The sequence below is a fragment of the Polypterus senegalus genome, chromosome 2, assembly GCF_016835505.1.
Source record: "Polypterus senegalus isolate Bchr_013 chromosome 2, ASM1683550v1, whole genome shotgun sequence".
NCBI lineage: Eukaryota > Metazoa > Chordata > Cladistia > Polypteriformes > Polypteridae > Polypterus > Polypterus senegalus.
Genome location: NC_053155.1, coordinates 287,750,086 through 287,766,679, shown reverse-complemented (window position 1 = coordinate 287,766,679; position 16,594 = coordinate 287,750,086).

Sequence of the window (16,594 nt, the reverse complement as noted above, 5' to 3'; positions counted from 1 at the left end):
GCATGTTGAGAACTTGAAAATGAAATTTCATTGAGCAGCAGGTGGTGCCAGTGCTTATTTGCGTTTTACTTTTCATTTATGCAGCTTTATTGCTGTTCAGATTGAAAATGAAATTGCAAATGGTGTTATTTCAATTTATTTTTGATTTTTGCAGTATTCTTGTCTGACAACTTTGAAAAACAAATGGCAAAAAAGAGATTGCATTTTAATTTTATAATTTTAATTTTCATTTCCTTTTTGGCAGAAAATACCTTCCATAGAGAGAGGTGTAACCATTGCATGATGCACTGCAAACATTAGCGGTCTGCATTAATTCTTTACATTTCAGTCCATCATAAGTGGGTAGCACAGCTAGTCTTATATATAAACATCTACGCGTGGAAGTCTGTGTGTCTGTCCGGCCCGGAAGTGTGAGACGTGGAGTTGGGGTAAGGGCTCCTTAGCCACTAATAATACAAGCGAGGCGAGCACGTCAGCAAAACGAAACCTCAGAAGAAAGACAAAGTCGCTTAGCTGCTAAAATCGGCAAAACGGTATCCCTTTTACTTTTCCTCCCCTGCTAATACACAAGCGATGCGAGCACGAAACCTCCTAGGTGAGAGCTGCCCAGAGTAGTTCCTTTCAATTACCTGACATCTCTACATTTCAATTTTATTCAGATGATTTCAATAGTTTCTAGGACCCCGGGCTTTTTACAGTATGGGCTTACACAGCTAATCTAATATAAATGTGTTGTGGCCGCATTGTACTTACATGATGAACAAGAGACTCGCCTATGGCAGAGTACTTGTTTGCTAGTAATGATTCAGTTCGACCTTGAAAGCATCATAAGTGAAGTGAACAAGAATCATGAATCCAATGTATGGCACGTGCACATGTGCTTTAAACATCCACCTGTGAAATGAAAGATGGTGACAACAACACACATGCATGACAGCACTCCCCTTGCACTCTGTTGAATCAATTCGCAAACACAAAAGACTAACTGAAAAGGGTTACTCAGAAAGGACAAATTGTTCACAAATCGCCCATCACAGTTCATGGAATAGCATTGAGCTTATTGTTTTAGGAAACCCTTTTACTTTTAACCTTATTATCTAATCAGAAATCATTGACATCGTACTTAAAACATGAGCTTTTTCTCTTTAATTATGTGATAATGAAATTAATGTGTTATCGGATGTATTTATTGCCTGACCTGTCCAATTACAGTCATTAGTCTGTAGGAGAAGTGCAAGTTTAGTGTTCACATGAAACAACTTGAATTTCTTTATGCACTCATTTCATCAATTCAGACACACATCCCAGCTGTCAGCTCTTCTCCCCTTTAGACCAGAATGCTGCATTCTACAGTAGCCACATGCCTTGTACAGAATGACACTTGACAATAATGTTATGCTGATAATTAGACAAATATCAAGTCACAATAGACAGAGCTAGACAGGATTCAGATTTGGGCTAATATGTAGTAAACAGGGTTTACCATTCAAGGTCAGGTTTGTCGTCATGTGTACACGGTACAATGAGGCTCGTGTTTGCATTGTTCCTACAGACTGATGATAGTGTATAGAAAGGGCTTAATTTACACTTAATAAGACTTACAGACCACCAGTGAAGTGGCTATTCATCTCTTTCTGCAATGCACCTAATTATCCCTTAGCACATAGAAATTAGGCTTCTCGTCAGAATGTGAACTACAGAATCATATTGAGTTGTCCAGGAATACCAAATAATCTACTTGTTATCCACTTGTTGGTGTCAAAATCTTCATTATTGTTGTTTTACATCCTCAGCACATATAGACTAGTCTTCACATAAGAATGTAGGCAGTGAAACAGTTGTGAAAGATAAGGGGCGTCACTGAGCCCACAAGCCCTGGACACAACTGACAGATACAGTCACCGGTTCAAATACAATGTTTTTATTCTATCCAGTATCTTTACAGGCCCTTCTAGAATCCTCTGTACAGAACACCACAACAATAAGCAAGTGTTGTCCTCTGCCTTCTGACTCCGACTTGTCTGGATGAGGTCAAGCAGCTTCTTTTATTTATGAACTAGGAGCACTTCTGGTGCTAGAGCATAGCCCATTGGAAGCACTTCCGGGTTGTCTCCCGTGGTCTTTCCATTATATTGGCCTTCCCGATGGGTAAGGGTTCCTGACCCCCCCCCCTCCACCCCCGCTGGAAAGTCCATCTGTCCATTTCCATTTATTAGAGCATCCCGGCTGGGCAAGGAATCATCCTCCATCTCGTTTGGGACACCTGTCCAGCCACTGCAGCTCTTCACACAGTGTTGAAGCAAGTTCAACATACCAAATGAGGCAGAAAGTCATTTTTTTAGAGGTTGTGCACTTTTCAAATCATTTCCATAAGGCGAGCTAAGCCTGTATTTAGACTAATGGGATGAAAGTGGTGTTCAAGTAATCAACCCATGCCATTTACTAAAATCACCACTTTGGAAGCGTCAGATTTGGCTTAAGTGGCACTAAATATATCTCTGAACTACACTGTGAATCCAAAAATAATACTTTGTAAGGCCAAATAAGGTGACATTATCAGCGCCTTCAGAAAGTATTCACACCCCGTCACTTTTTTCACATTTTGTTATGTTGCAGCCTTGTGTCAAAATCATTTACATTCAATTTTTTCTCTCATGAAACATCAATCAAAACCAAAGAATGACAAATGAGATTTTAGAAATTTTTGCAAATGTATTAAAAATAAAAAACATATTCAGACCCATTCCTGTGACCCATTGCTGTGACACTTGAAACCTAACTCAGGTGCACCCCAATTCTATTCATTATCATTGAGATGTTTCTACCCCTTCTTTGGAGCCCACTTGTGGTCAATACAATTGATTGGATAGGTTTAATAAAAACACACAACTGTCCCTAGAAGGTCCCACAGTTTCAATGTGTATCAGAGCAAAAACCAAGCCATGAGGTTCAAGGAATCGCCTGCAGAGCTTAGAGACAGGATTGTGTCGAGGCACAGATCTAGGGACGGCTGCAAAAAATCCTGTAGCATTGACGGTTCCTAGGAGCAAAGTGGCCTCCACAATTCTTAAATAGAAGAAGTTTGGAAGAAGCACAACTCTGCCTAGAGCCTCCCGCCTGGCCAAACTGAGCAATCTGGGAAGAAGGCCCATTGTAATAGAGGCTATCACAAACTTCATGGTCACTCTGGCTGTGCTCCAGAGAACCTGTGTGGAGATGGGAGAAACTTCCAGAAAGAAAACCACCACTGCAACACTCCATTAATCTGGGCTTTATGACAGAGTGGCCAGACAACACATGGAAGCCCACTTGGAGCTTGAAAACATGCACACAATAAACTCTCAGACAATGAGAAACAAGATTCTCTGGTCTGATGAAACCGAGTTTGAACCGTTTGGCCTCAATTCTAAGCATCACGTCTGGAGGAAACGAGGCACACTCAAGACCTGTGCAATATACAATTTCAACCATGAAGCATGGTGGTGACAAAATCATGCAGTGGATATATTTTCAGCACTGGGTCTGGAAGACTAGCCAGTGTTGAGGTAAAGCTAAAATGAGCGAAGTACAGAGATCTCCTTAATGTAAACCTGCTCCAGAGCCCCATAGAGGACCTCCTGAGCTCCAGAGGACCTTAGAAAAGCTTGAAGGTTCCAATAGGACAACAACCCTAAGTATAAAGCAAAGACAACACAGGATTAGCTAATGGATCCCTCTGAGTGACCCAGCTACAGCCTGGACATGAACCCAACATAACATCTCTGGAGAGACTCGAAGTAGCTGCCCACTGACTGCCTCCATCCAAACTGTCAGGAGTTGAGCCCATAGGAATGAAAAATCAAAAAAAGAAATCTCCTTAATATTTGGTTTCCCCTAGACAGCAATCAGATAGAAATAAAATACGGACATCAACTTTACATAAATGCTAACATTATTCAAAGTTATTGTCTGCTTTTATATGCATTTTTATTACTCTTTAATTTAATATTGTATTTTGTATCAGTATACTGCTGCTGGATTATGTGAATTTCCCCTTGGGATTATTAAAGAATCTATCTATCTATCTATCTATCTATCTATCTATCTATCTATCATTACATATGCACACACACACACACTCATATATATATATACACACTCATCTAAAGGATTAGCACTGCCTTAATTCTACGTGGCATTGATTCAACAAGGTGCTGAAAGCATTCTTTAGAAATGTTGGCCCATATTGATAGGATAGCATCTTGCAGTTGATGGAGATTTGTGGGATGCACATCCAGGGCACGAAGCTCCCGTTCCACCACATCCCAAAGATGCTGTATTGGGTTGAGATCTGGTGACTGTGGGGGCCATTTTAGTACAGTGACATTGTCATGTTCAAGAAACCAATTTGAAATGATTCGTACTTTGTGACATGGTGCATTATCCTGCTGGAAGTAGCCATCAGAGGATGGGTACATGGTGGTCATGAAGGGATGGACATGGTCAGAAACAATGCTCAGGTAGCCCGTGGCATTTAAACGATGCCCAATTGGCACTAAGGGGCCTAAAGTGTGCCAAGTAAACATCCCCCACACCATTACACCACCACCACCAGCCTGCACAGTGGTAACAAGGCATGATGGATCCATGTTCTCATTCTGTTTACGCCAAATTCTGACTCTACCATTTGAATGTCTCAACAGAAATCGAGACTCATCAGACCAGGCAACATTTTTCCAGTCTTCAACTGTCCAATTTTGGTGAGCTCTTGCAAATTGTAGCCTCTTTCTCTTATTTGTAGTGGAGATGAGTGGTACCCGGTGGGGTCTTCTGCTGTTGTAGCCCATCCGCCTCAAGGCTTGCTGCACACCTCGGTTGTAACGAGTGGTTATTTCAGTCAAAGTTGCTCTTCTATCAGCTTGAATCAGTCGGCCCATTCTCATCTGACCTCTAGCATCAACAAGGCATTTTCGCCCACAGGACTGCCGCATACTGGATGTTTTTCCCTTTTCACACCATTCTTTGTAAACCCTAGAAATGGTTGTGAGTGAAAATCCCAGTAACTCAGCAGACTGTGAAATACTCAGACCGGCCCGTCTGGCACCAACAACCATGCCACGCTCAAAATTGCTTAAATCACCTTTCTTTCCCATTCTGACATTCAGTTTGGAGTTCAGGAGATTGTCTTGACCAGGACCACACCCTAAATGGATTGAAGCAACTGCCATGTGATTGGTTGATTAGATAATTGCATTAATGAGAAATTGAACAGGTGTTTCTAATAATCCTTTAGGTGAGTGTATACACACACACATACATATATATTATATATATAGTGACAGATGGGGGCACTATCGCTCCCTTGAACCCTTGACCAAGACGTCAGACATGAGGTAAAAGTCCAAATATTGACTTTATTATTATTGCACAGTGCACAAAGCACCCTACTCTCCACAATACTCATAAACAAACCAATAATTACAATAATAAACTCTCCACCACTCCCAGACGCATTGCCACCCTTCCACCCAGCTCAGCTCATTGTCTGGGAGTTCCCAGAGTCCTTTTATAGTTCCTGACCCGGAAGTGTTTCCCATCCTTCAGTCCCTGATTCCTTATCACTTTTGGGTCAGATAAAAAGTCCTTTTCTTCACCCCGGAAGCACGTCATTCCCCTTGTCCATGTGACTCGGATTTACTTCCGGGGCGTAAGGAAAATATCCTTTGCTCCTCCCTGCAGCGTCCTGTAGCAGCCCCCATGGTATCCAGCAGGGCTGTGGATAAAAACTCCATTGTCCAGGATTCCCTGCTGGTCTTCGGGGCACCTCCATGCTGCAGGGAGGGCTCCATCTGGCGGCCTGATGGTATTGGCCAGGATAAACGACCGGCCATATGCCACTATATATATATATATATATATATATATATATATATATATATATATATATATATACATATATGAAAAAAGTTTACTTGAGGTTTTTGCAAATTTATTAAAAATAAAAAAATTGAGAAATCACATGTACATAAGCATTCACAGCCTTTGCCATGAAGCTCAAAATTGAGCTCAGGTGCATCCTGTTTCCCCTGATCATCCTTGAGATGTTTCTGCAGCTTAATTGGAGTCCACCTGTGGTAAATTCAGTTAATTGAACATGATTTGGAAAGGCACACACCTGTCTATATAAGGTCCCACAGTTGACAGTTCATGTCAGAGCACAAACCAAGAATGAAGTCAAAGGAATTGTCTGTAGACCTCCGAGACAGGATTGTCTCGAGGCACAAATTTGAGGAAGGTTACAGAAAAATTTCTGCTGCTTTGAAGGTCCAGTGAGCACAGTGGTCTCCATCATCCATAAGTGGAAGAAGTTTGAAACCACCAGGACTCTAACTAGAGCTGGCCGGCCATCTGAACTGAGCGATCAGGGGAGAAGGGCTTTAGTCAGGGAGGTGACCAAGAACCCGATGGTCTCTGTCAGAGCTCCAGAGGTCCTCTGTGGAGAGAGGAGAACCTTCCAGAAGAAGAAACCATCTCTACAGCAATCCACGAATCAGGCCTGTATGGTTGAGTGGCCAGACGGAAGCCACTCCTTAGTAAAAGGCACATGGCAACCCACCTGGAGTTTGCCAAAAGGCACCTGAATGACTCTCAGACCATGAGAAACAAAATTCTCTGGTCTGATGAGAGAAAGATTGAACTCTTTGGTGTGAATGCCAGGAGTCACATTTAGAAGAAGCCAGGCACCGCTCATCACCAGGCCAATACCATCCTTATAGTGAAGCATGGTGGTGGCAACATCATGCTGTGGGGATGTTTTTTAGTGGCAGGAACTGGGAGACTAGTCAGGATAAAGGGAAAGATGACTGCAGCAATGTACAGAAACATCCTGGATGAAAACCTGCTCCAGAGCGCTCTTGACCTCAGACTGGGGCGACGGTTCATCTTTCAGCAGGACAACGACCTTAAGCACACAGCCAAGATATCAAAGGAGTGGCTTCAGGACAACTCTGTGAATGTCCTTGAGTGGCCCAGCCAGAGCCCAGACTTGAATCCGATTGAACATCTCTGGAGAGATCCTAAAATGGCTGTGCACCAACGCTTCCCATCCAACCTGATGGAGCTTGAGAGGTGCTGCAAAGAGGAATGAGTGAAACTGGCCAAGGATAGGTGTGCCATGCTTGTGGCATCATATTCAAAAAGACTTGAGGCTGTAATTGCTGCCAAAGGTGCATCGACAAAGTATTGAGCAAAGGCTGTGAATACTTATGTACATGTGATTTCTCAGTTTTATTTAATTTTAAATAAATTTGCAAAAACCTCAAGTAAACTTTTTTCACGTTGTCATTATGGGGTGTTGTGTGTAGAATTCTGAGGAAAAAAATTAATTTAATCCATTTTGGAATATGGCTGTAACATAACAAAATGTGGAAAAAGTGATGCGCTGTGAATACTTTCCGGATGCACTGTATATATACATATATACATATATATATACATATATACATTGTCACACACGTGCGCATGGGAGGCAGCTAATGGGCTTATAACATAACATGATTGACAATGTAATTGTTTTGTCATTGTCATGAGTGTTGCTGGCATATATATATATATATATATGTATATATATATATATATATATATATATATATATATATATATATATATATATATATACATACATACATGTGTACATATATATACACACACACATATACTATGGGGTGCCAAACAGGCAAATACATTGATTTTGTGAATATATAAAGTCGGCGGCAGAATATATAAAGTCAAAACCTGAATATATACAGTTATTCCCGAATATATAAAGTCAAAACCTGAATATATAAAGTCAGCGTCGGAATATATAAAGTCAGCGCTGGAATATATAAAGTCAAAACCTGAATATATAAAGTCAGCATCGGAATTTATAAAGTCATTCCTGATTATATAAAGTCAACATTGGAGTATATAAACTCACTCCTGAATATATAAAGTGAAAGTCAAAATCTATTGATTGAAACGACTCTGAACTGAACTAAGTTAACAAAAACGTATTCAGAAAAATAAATTAAAAAAACACTGTTCGGTTAATGTTTTGAAAATGATGCATGTGCCCTGCCCAGGATTGGTTCCTGCCTTGCGCCCAGTGTTGGCTGGGATTGGCTCCAGCAGACCCCCGTGACCCTGTGGTCGGATTCAACGGGTTGGGAAATGGATGGATATTCCAGCTCTGACTTTGTATATTCTGACGCTGACTTTACATATTTAAGTTTTGACTTTATATATTCCAGCGCTTACTTTATATATTCAGAAATATTCCAACGCTGTCTTTATATACTCAGGTTTTGACTTTATATATTTGGGAATGACTTTATATATAAAAGTTTTGACTTTATATAGTTAAATTTAGTGATCATTGCATAACTTTTTCTTTACCATAGAAATTTAAAGACTAAATTCAACTTCCATTCCTAACAAAGATATTTCTGGCAACTAAATAGAACCTGAGCTATTGAGCTGTCGCCTGCCTGCCTGAATAAGTCACCCTCGCTTCGCTCTTACTTTTTTACCATTCATTTAATCATGGCTAGTGGCAGAAAATTTATAAAATGGAAGGAGGATTACACTGAGTATGGCTTTACCAAAACAATTATTGATGGCGATCAATGTAATCGGTGTACCAGGAAATCATGCATTGACAGAAGTTCCCCTTTGCTTGTATTGCAACGTGTGATTAAATGCATTATTTTTCAACACGTTATGGAGCACATGCATCATCGCTTCTCAGCTGTGCTTGTGCTAAGAAAAGGAAACATTTTAAAAATAACGTAACATGATTGTCAATGTAACCTTTTGTTAGTGCCTGGAGGATTCAGTGTGGAGAAACTGTAGAGACAGCGTGTGTATTAACTTGTGGATTTTTCTGTGAGTATTTGGTGGCAGCGTCACAAAGTCGCTTCCATAACACTGTGTTATAGTGATGGGTCGTTCTTGAACGATTCGTTCATTTTGAACGAATCTTTAATGTGACTCGGGAAGAATGAGTTGTCTCGTGGGAGGGATTCGTTCAGTTGCGCATGCACATTTGCACAACTTCCTATAGTTTCTGTATTGGAATTGATTCACCCGTTTCAAGTCTTCGGGTTTTTCGAGTCGTTCGTTCATCACGTGACAGCCCCATAAGCTTAACCAACTCAGTTTGAGCCGGAAACAGAATTGATTAGTTCATCGCTCGAGTCTTCGGGTTTGAGTCGTTCGATCATTACGTGACAGCCCCATAAGCTTAACCTATGCAGTCTCACCCGGAAAGAGAATTGAACGAATTGACTCGAAAAAAGATTTGTTCATTTTGCTGAACGAGACTCAAAGGTCCGAGTCGGTAAAATGATCCGAACCCCATCACTACTGCGTTAGCTGCGGAGTTCAGCTCAGAGCGAAATGAGGTGAATGGGAGGGGAGATGATGACGTGACTACCCCAGTCAGTCAGTCAGTCAGTGAGGGCTTTGCCTTTTATTAGTATAGATATATATATATATATTATATATACACACACACACACACACACATATATATATATATATACACACACACACATATATATATATATATATATATATATATATATATATATATATATATATATATATATACACACACACATATATATATATATATATATATATATACTAAGCAAAATACCAAGCCTTACTGTAAGTACTGCCTTAAAATTTTTATTAAGAAGAAAATGAAACCTTTTTTAAACTGAAGGAAAATATACCAATAATTATTTGTTAAGGATCTCTTTGTATACCACATTGTGAGTTCGGCCCTACGGTTGTAATATGACCAAGCTGTGCGCTGAGGTTACTCTTGAGCCTGCAATGTACAGTTGGCCATGTGAACAGTAATCTTGTTTCAAATCTCACAGCTTGGATTGCTGCTGTCATAATCGGTTTGAGTTTCACGGTTTGTTTCAATTACGACAGTATTTGTAGGACTTGTGTTGAAGAGACATTAGGCATCTGTCAAGCGTTGTAAGTATACAACCGGTTTTATCGATAACTTCACATCCAGCTTTTTAGAGATTAAACATTCATAAACATCAAAGTGTCCACTACTGAAATCGTCACCTGTGAATCTAAGATGTTTAAGAGGCATTGGCGGTTGTCCAAAGGTGTAAAATATTTGGCCATTTCGGTACACTTGAAAGCGACAACCGAACAATTCAGTGGCAGCCATCAACTCACATGCAGAAGCATAGGTGAAGGGTTTATGCATTTCACTCTGATAGTGCTCCTATGTAGTATAATTATCTCCTGTACCGTCATCAGTCCACACCTTGAACCTGTGCCAGTCATTCAATACATAAGACACAATGTTTCTCCAGATATCAAGAGTGAGCCTGATATGGCCGTGCAGTATGTAACACAGAGAATGGAAAGGATAGGTGGCATCTCCGGACATGGAAACCACTCAGTAAGTGACAGTTCTTTGATCGATGGTGATCACCTCGATAGACATGTTAATGCGGGTACGGTTGGAATGATAAAGGAAATGGGTACTTGAACAATGTAAAGTAAGTCTAAAATACCTACACAATAACTATGATCGTAATAAACAAACAATAAAACAGCGGAGAAGCCGTGGATTAATTAAAAGGCTGTAGTTATCAGCAGGGAGAAGTGAATCCTGTGGTGAAGCAAGGAAGGGAATGAAGAGACTGGAGCGACGGACGGCCTTATATAGGCAGGCAGCCAACAACGGGAGGCGTTGGGATGGGGGACCCAACGCCGCCTCACACGGTGACTGAGCTGCAGGCTATGGACATATATATGTACATAAGTAGGATTCAGTTATCGTTGGGAACCCGCGTACCAAATTTCTTGAAGATGGGCCCATAAGTAACAAAGACTGTTGAAAAGTTCAATATGGCGGCCGACAGTGGCATCATACCACCGAAATAAGTACCAAATTTCAGCCTTCTACCTACACGGGAAGTTGGAAAATTAGTGACGTTGGAAAGTTCAATATGGCGGCCGACAGTGGCGCCATACCATCGAAATAAGTACGCATATCGGTTTCGTTAGCGCAGGGAAGCCGCCTACCAAATTTTGTGAAGATGGGGCCATAAATAAGAAAGTTCAACATGGCGGACGTTGTCGACCGTTATGACCGTTACGCGTAGAATTTTGAAATAAAACATGCTTAACTTTTGTAAGTAAGCTGTAAGGAATAAGCCTGCCAAATTTCAGTCAGTCAGTCAGTCAGTCAGTGAGGGCTTTGCCTTTTATTAGTATAGATAGATATATACACTCACCTAAAGGATTATTAGGAACACCTGTTCAATTTCTCATTAATGCAATTATCTAATCAACCAATCACATGGCAGTTGCTTCAATGCATTTAGGGGCGTGGTCCTGGTCAAGACAATCTCCTGAACTCCAAACTGAATGTCAGAATGGGAAAGAAAGGTGATTTAAGTAATTTTGAGCGTGGCATGGTTGTTGGTGCCAGACGGGCCGGTCTGAGTATTTCAAAATCTGCTCAGTTACTGGGATTTTCACGCTCAACTATTTCAATGGTGTGAAAAGGGAAAAACAACCAGTATGCGGCAGTACTGTGGACGTAAATGCCTTGTTGATGCTAGAGGTCAGAGGAGAATGGGCCAACTGATTCAAGCTGATAGAAGAGCAACTTTGACTGAAATAACCACTCGTTACAACCGATGTATGCAGCAAAGCATTTGTGAAGCCACAACACGAACAACCTTGAGGCGGATGGGCTACAACAGCAGAAGACCCCACCGGGTACCACTCATCTCCACTACAAATAGGAAAAAGAGGCTACAATTTGCACGAGCTCACCAAAATTGGACAGTTGAAGACTGGAAAAATGTTGCCTGGTCTGATGAGTCTCGATTTCTGTTGAGACATTTAAATGGTAGAGTCAGAATTTGGCGTAAACAGAATGAGAACATGGATCCATCATGCCTTGTTACCACTGTGCAGGCTGGTGGTGGTGGTGTAATGGTGTGGGGGATGTTTTCTTGGCACACTTTAGGCCCCTTAGTGCCAATTGGGCATCGTTTAAATGCCACGGGCTACCTGAGCATTGTTTCTGACCATGTCCATTCCTTCATGATCAATATGTACCCATCCTCTGATGGCTACTTCCAGCAGGATAATGCACCATGTCACAAAGCTCGAATCATTTCAAATTGGTTTCTTGAACATGACAATGAGTTCACTGTACTAAAATGGCCCCCACAGTCACCAGATCTCAACCCAATAGAGCATCTTTGGGATGTGGTGGAACGGAAGCTTCGTGCCCTGGATGTGCATCCCACAAATCTCCATCGACTGCAAGATGCTATCCTATCAATATGGGCCAACATTTCTAAAGAATGCTTTCAGCACCTTATTGAATCAATGCCACGTAGAATTAAGGCAGTTCTGAAGGCGAAAGGGGGTCAAACACCGTATTAGTATGGTGTTCCTAATAATCCTTTAGGTGAGTGTATATATATACTGTATTTATTTTGCAGTTTCAAAGTATTTGAATTGTGTGCTCAGTAATATATATGGTGAAAAGAATGGAGAGTAGCATTAAAATGCCTTTACTATGATTAAAAAACTGTAGTCCTTGCATCTAAAAAATATTATTAATTGCTCGAATGTCTATTGCGGTTCACCAGTGAGGTCCAACTCATTCCACAAAAAAGTGTGGCACAGTGGGTAAGACTTAGGACTTCAAATCTTGAGGTTGTGGCTTCAAATCCCAATACTGACACCACTGTGTGACTATGAGCAAGTCATTTCATCTATCTGTACTCCAAGTGGAAAAACAAAAGAAATGTAACCAATCATATCTCAAATGATGTAACTCCCCTTGCATTAAGGCATCAGTCAAATACCAAGTCTTGAAAGAGATTAAAACAAGGCTAGAAAGAGATCTTACAAAATCGTCCATATTTTTTACCTCAGTTGTATCTCGTGTCTCCTAGCTGTTTCTCCTAAGGAATTCTAGTAAAAACATCTTTGACAAAGTTGATTCTTAAATGAAGCATCAGTGAGAATCTCTGTTAAGTTTAATGAGCAATCAAAGATCAACTTTTGAGTGATCAAATTTCCTTACAGAAAAGGATCTATAGAGGAAAATTTTAGAAAATCCATTGACCCCTTGACCAAATGCTATGATCCTATTATACTGTGAAAAAAAAAAAATAATATCATCATCTGCTGCCGTGAATCCATAAACAAGCATGGAGCCTTTGTCTCATGCCAAGATTAGCAGTGTACGTTCAGCTCATTGGCATAAATGACGATTTCTAAAATATTGAAGCATACTATCAATTAGGAAAAGGAAAGATGTGATCATCCAAGCACTTGCCTCACAGAGACTAACAGAGTGCAGTGGACAGGCACAGTCAACAAAATCGTGAAGTGTAACCTGGTTAAGGGTTTACATTGCTGCATACCCAGGATACTTGCTGAGCAGTTTATCTTTGTTAGCCCAGTTTCTCTAACTGGAATAACGCTTTGGGTTTCTGTGAATATTTGAGTTATTGAGGTGCATGTAAATGTGCTGAAGGAGAATTAAAGCAAACAGAACTCATCGGAGCACAATTTGGAAGGTCACAGAAAGGGATCTAAATACTTAAATAAAAGAAAGATTTCAGTTTTTGATTTTGAATAAATTTGCAAACCTTTCTGAAAACATGGGTTCACTTTGTCATTATGGGTAATTGAGTGTAGATAGATGGGCAAAAATGTAAATTTATCGATTTAAAATTAAACCTACAACACAATTAAATGTACAGAAAGTGATGGGCTCAGAATATTTTCTATATCCACTGTATGTAGTCAATAAATAAAAAGACAGAAGCAGAAAGATCCCATTTACATAAACCAATCATTTTTATTAAAAGCATCTGAGTGCAGTACAGGCATAATTTTTGAACAAATGTTCCTATTGTAATGAGAGGAGAGATTAAATGTTAAGAAAGAGAAGGTAAAATGGATTCCAGAGGATTATTACTTAAAATGCATGAATGACTCTGGGAAAATTAAATTTAATGTGTAATTATTATTTGGCTCTTTGAAATGACAATGTAAAACATTTTTATTAATCTATAAGACAGTGTTTAGACTGAAGCAGTATTGTTAAATGACTGCAGTCATCAGTCTTGTGAAGTTTAATGTAACATTTCTCTGTTTGAAAATAAAGAGTAAAGTTGAGTTTGAACAGAAATAGTAATTCTATTATATATGTATATCTTTATATATAATACGCTACCGTTTGTCTGTCCGTTTGTCTGTCCAGGATATTAAATCACCTGTAGCTCGCAATCCGTTTGACCTATTGACCTGAAATTTGGTACACATATACTAGGTGACATCTACTATTCGCTTTCGGGTGACGATTGACCTCCAAGATTATTCCCCTTTTTATTTTATTGTAGAATCAATCAACTCTCAGCAGCGGCCAGCACGGCCGTAGTAAGGCTCATGCGTATGAGCGCCGTTCTCATCCCTACCACCTTCATCATTACTTCCCCTGACTCTTCATGTCTTAAATCAATCTTGAGGCAGATTGAAGACTTAAGTGTCAAATTAAAGAAAACGTCCTAAGTAATTGCAATACAAAAACAGACTTAAACAGTTTTAAGGCGAAACGATGCCGATGAAAGAAGAGAAGAAGCGGGTCGCTAGGGTGGAGAAAAGAGGAGCTGCTCAGGAAGGAGCAATTGCATCAACCTCTGAGCAAACAAGCATGACATGTGAAATATTCTTGAACTCTTAAGTAAACTTTCTCACCTGTCAGTTTTATTCACTGAAAGGTAAATACAGGTAAGTGTTTGAAAAAGCATGTCCAGGGTTACGGGGTACCAGGGTCCATCCCAGCAGCATCAGCTTTAAGCAAGAATGGAAAGACAGCCCACTCAAGACACGGCCACCCACACTCAGTCCCAACAGGTGTCACATGTGTGTGCATGGGGGACAGTTTACAGGCTCAAATAGTGGTATCTGTCAGCCAGACAGGGGGTTGGCTCTCTCACCTGACCCCCTCTCCTCTTATTTCCCTGCAGCCCAGTCGAAGACCCTGACCCATAGTGACGTCACCATTGATTCACCCGGGCCAATGTCCAGGCTAAACTGCACTTCGCGGCCTGGTCATTCCGCCCCCTAATCATCCCCTGCCTTTGACTGGCTAACTGTCTCTCACTATCTATCAGCTCATGTGTGGTGAGTGAGCATACTGATTTAAAATGTCTGCCGTCACATCATCCAGGTGGATCCTGCACATTTGTTGTAGCTGAAGTGGCTCCCCACTCACTATGAAAAGAGCGTTTAGTTGTGAGAGAAGCACTACATTAATAGAAATTATTATCATTATATGACTGGACATCCTCTAACTCATACAAATGTATGAGCACAACTGTATGTATGTATATGCGCCCTGTTTAGGACAGTGTCACATTTGAGATTGTTGTGTGTCTGTTGGATAGAAGTGAGCCCTGATAGCACAGAAACATGTGTAACTCAATACATGATTTTGTTTTTTATTCAGCAACTGCAGAATGCTTGTTTTGCCGAGCTTTAGTTTCTGCCCTTTATGTTGTGGCTCAGTATTCACTTCCCTTCTTACTAATCCTACCTTCATCTAGAGGTCAATTTATGTTTTGTAAAAAGCTTGTCTAATCTTTGTACAGTGCTTTATATTCTTGAATGATACACAGTGTATTCTAAATGTATAAATGAAATCCTGCACTGCATTATTTAAAATATGTGTAAATAAACTGAAGGCTGGTGAAAGCATGAGCTGCCTATGGGAGACCTGAAGAGCACTCTTCACTTCTCTTTGCTTTTACTTCATGTGTTGGTTGAAACTGACGCCGCAGCTCCAGAACTGACAGCTCTGAGGCTCAAAGGGGAATTTAAATCCATTTGTATTTAATGTTGACATACTCAAAGAGGGAGATTTGGTGAGTAAAAATGCAGTAGAGCTTCATGGTTCATCAGTATCTGATCCCCCTCTTTGATTCTACTTCTTTATATCAATCAGCATTTTACAGAATAAGGTCGAATGAGGAGGGTTGGGTATAATAGGACTAGGTGTGCTAAACCTTGGAAATTGAGACTCTTTGGACAAAGAATTGAACTTCTCTGCAGGGAAGGAGTCTCTAAACAGTTGGATTAGATATAGTCAGACTTATCACTCTAAAAAGTGTAGGCTCTGGAGTCGGTGTGTGGTGTGAGGCAACAAAGTAATTGTGTGAGGCGACACTTTGCTAGGGGCGGCATTTTCATGTAACAGTTCTTTTTTTTTGGTAAGGTGTGGTTGATTGTGTATTATAATTATGAAGCAACCTACTGTGAGTGAGCGTATCTTGCAAGGGGCTGGCATCCCATCCTCAATGTGCTCTTACACATTCAGTAATAGACCATGCAGGTCCAGTAAATGGATTGATGCAGAATAAGCTCTCCAAAATACAGCATGTGAAGTGGAAAAAACAACCCAAGGAGATTAAAAGCAAAGCACCAGGTGCCCCCTGTTACCTGGCCAACATGGATTTGCCTGAGTTAGGCAGACCGTAGAAGATGAAGAGTTTAG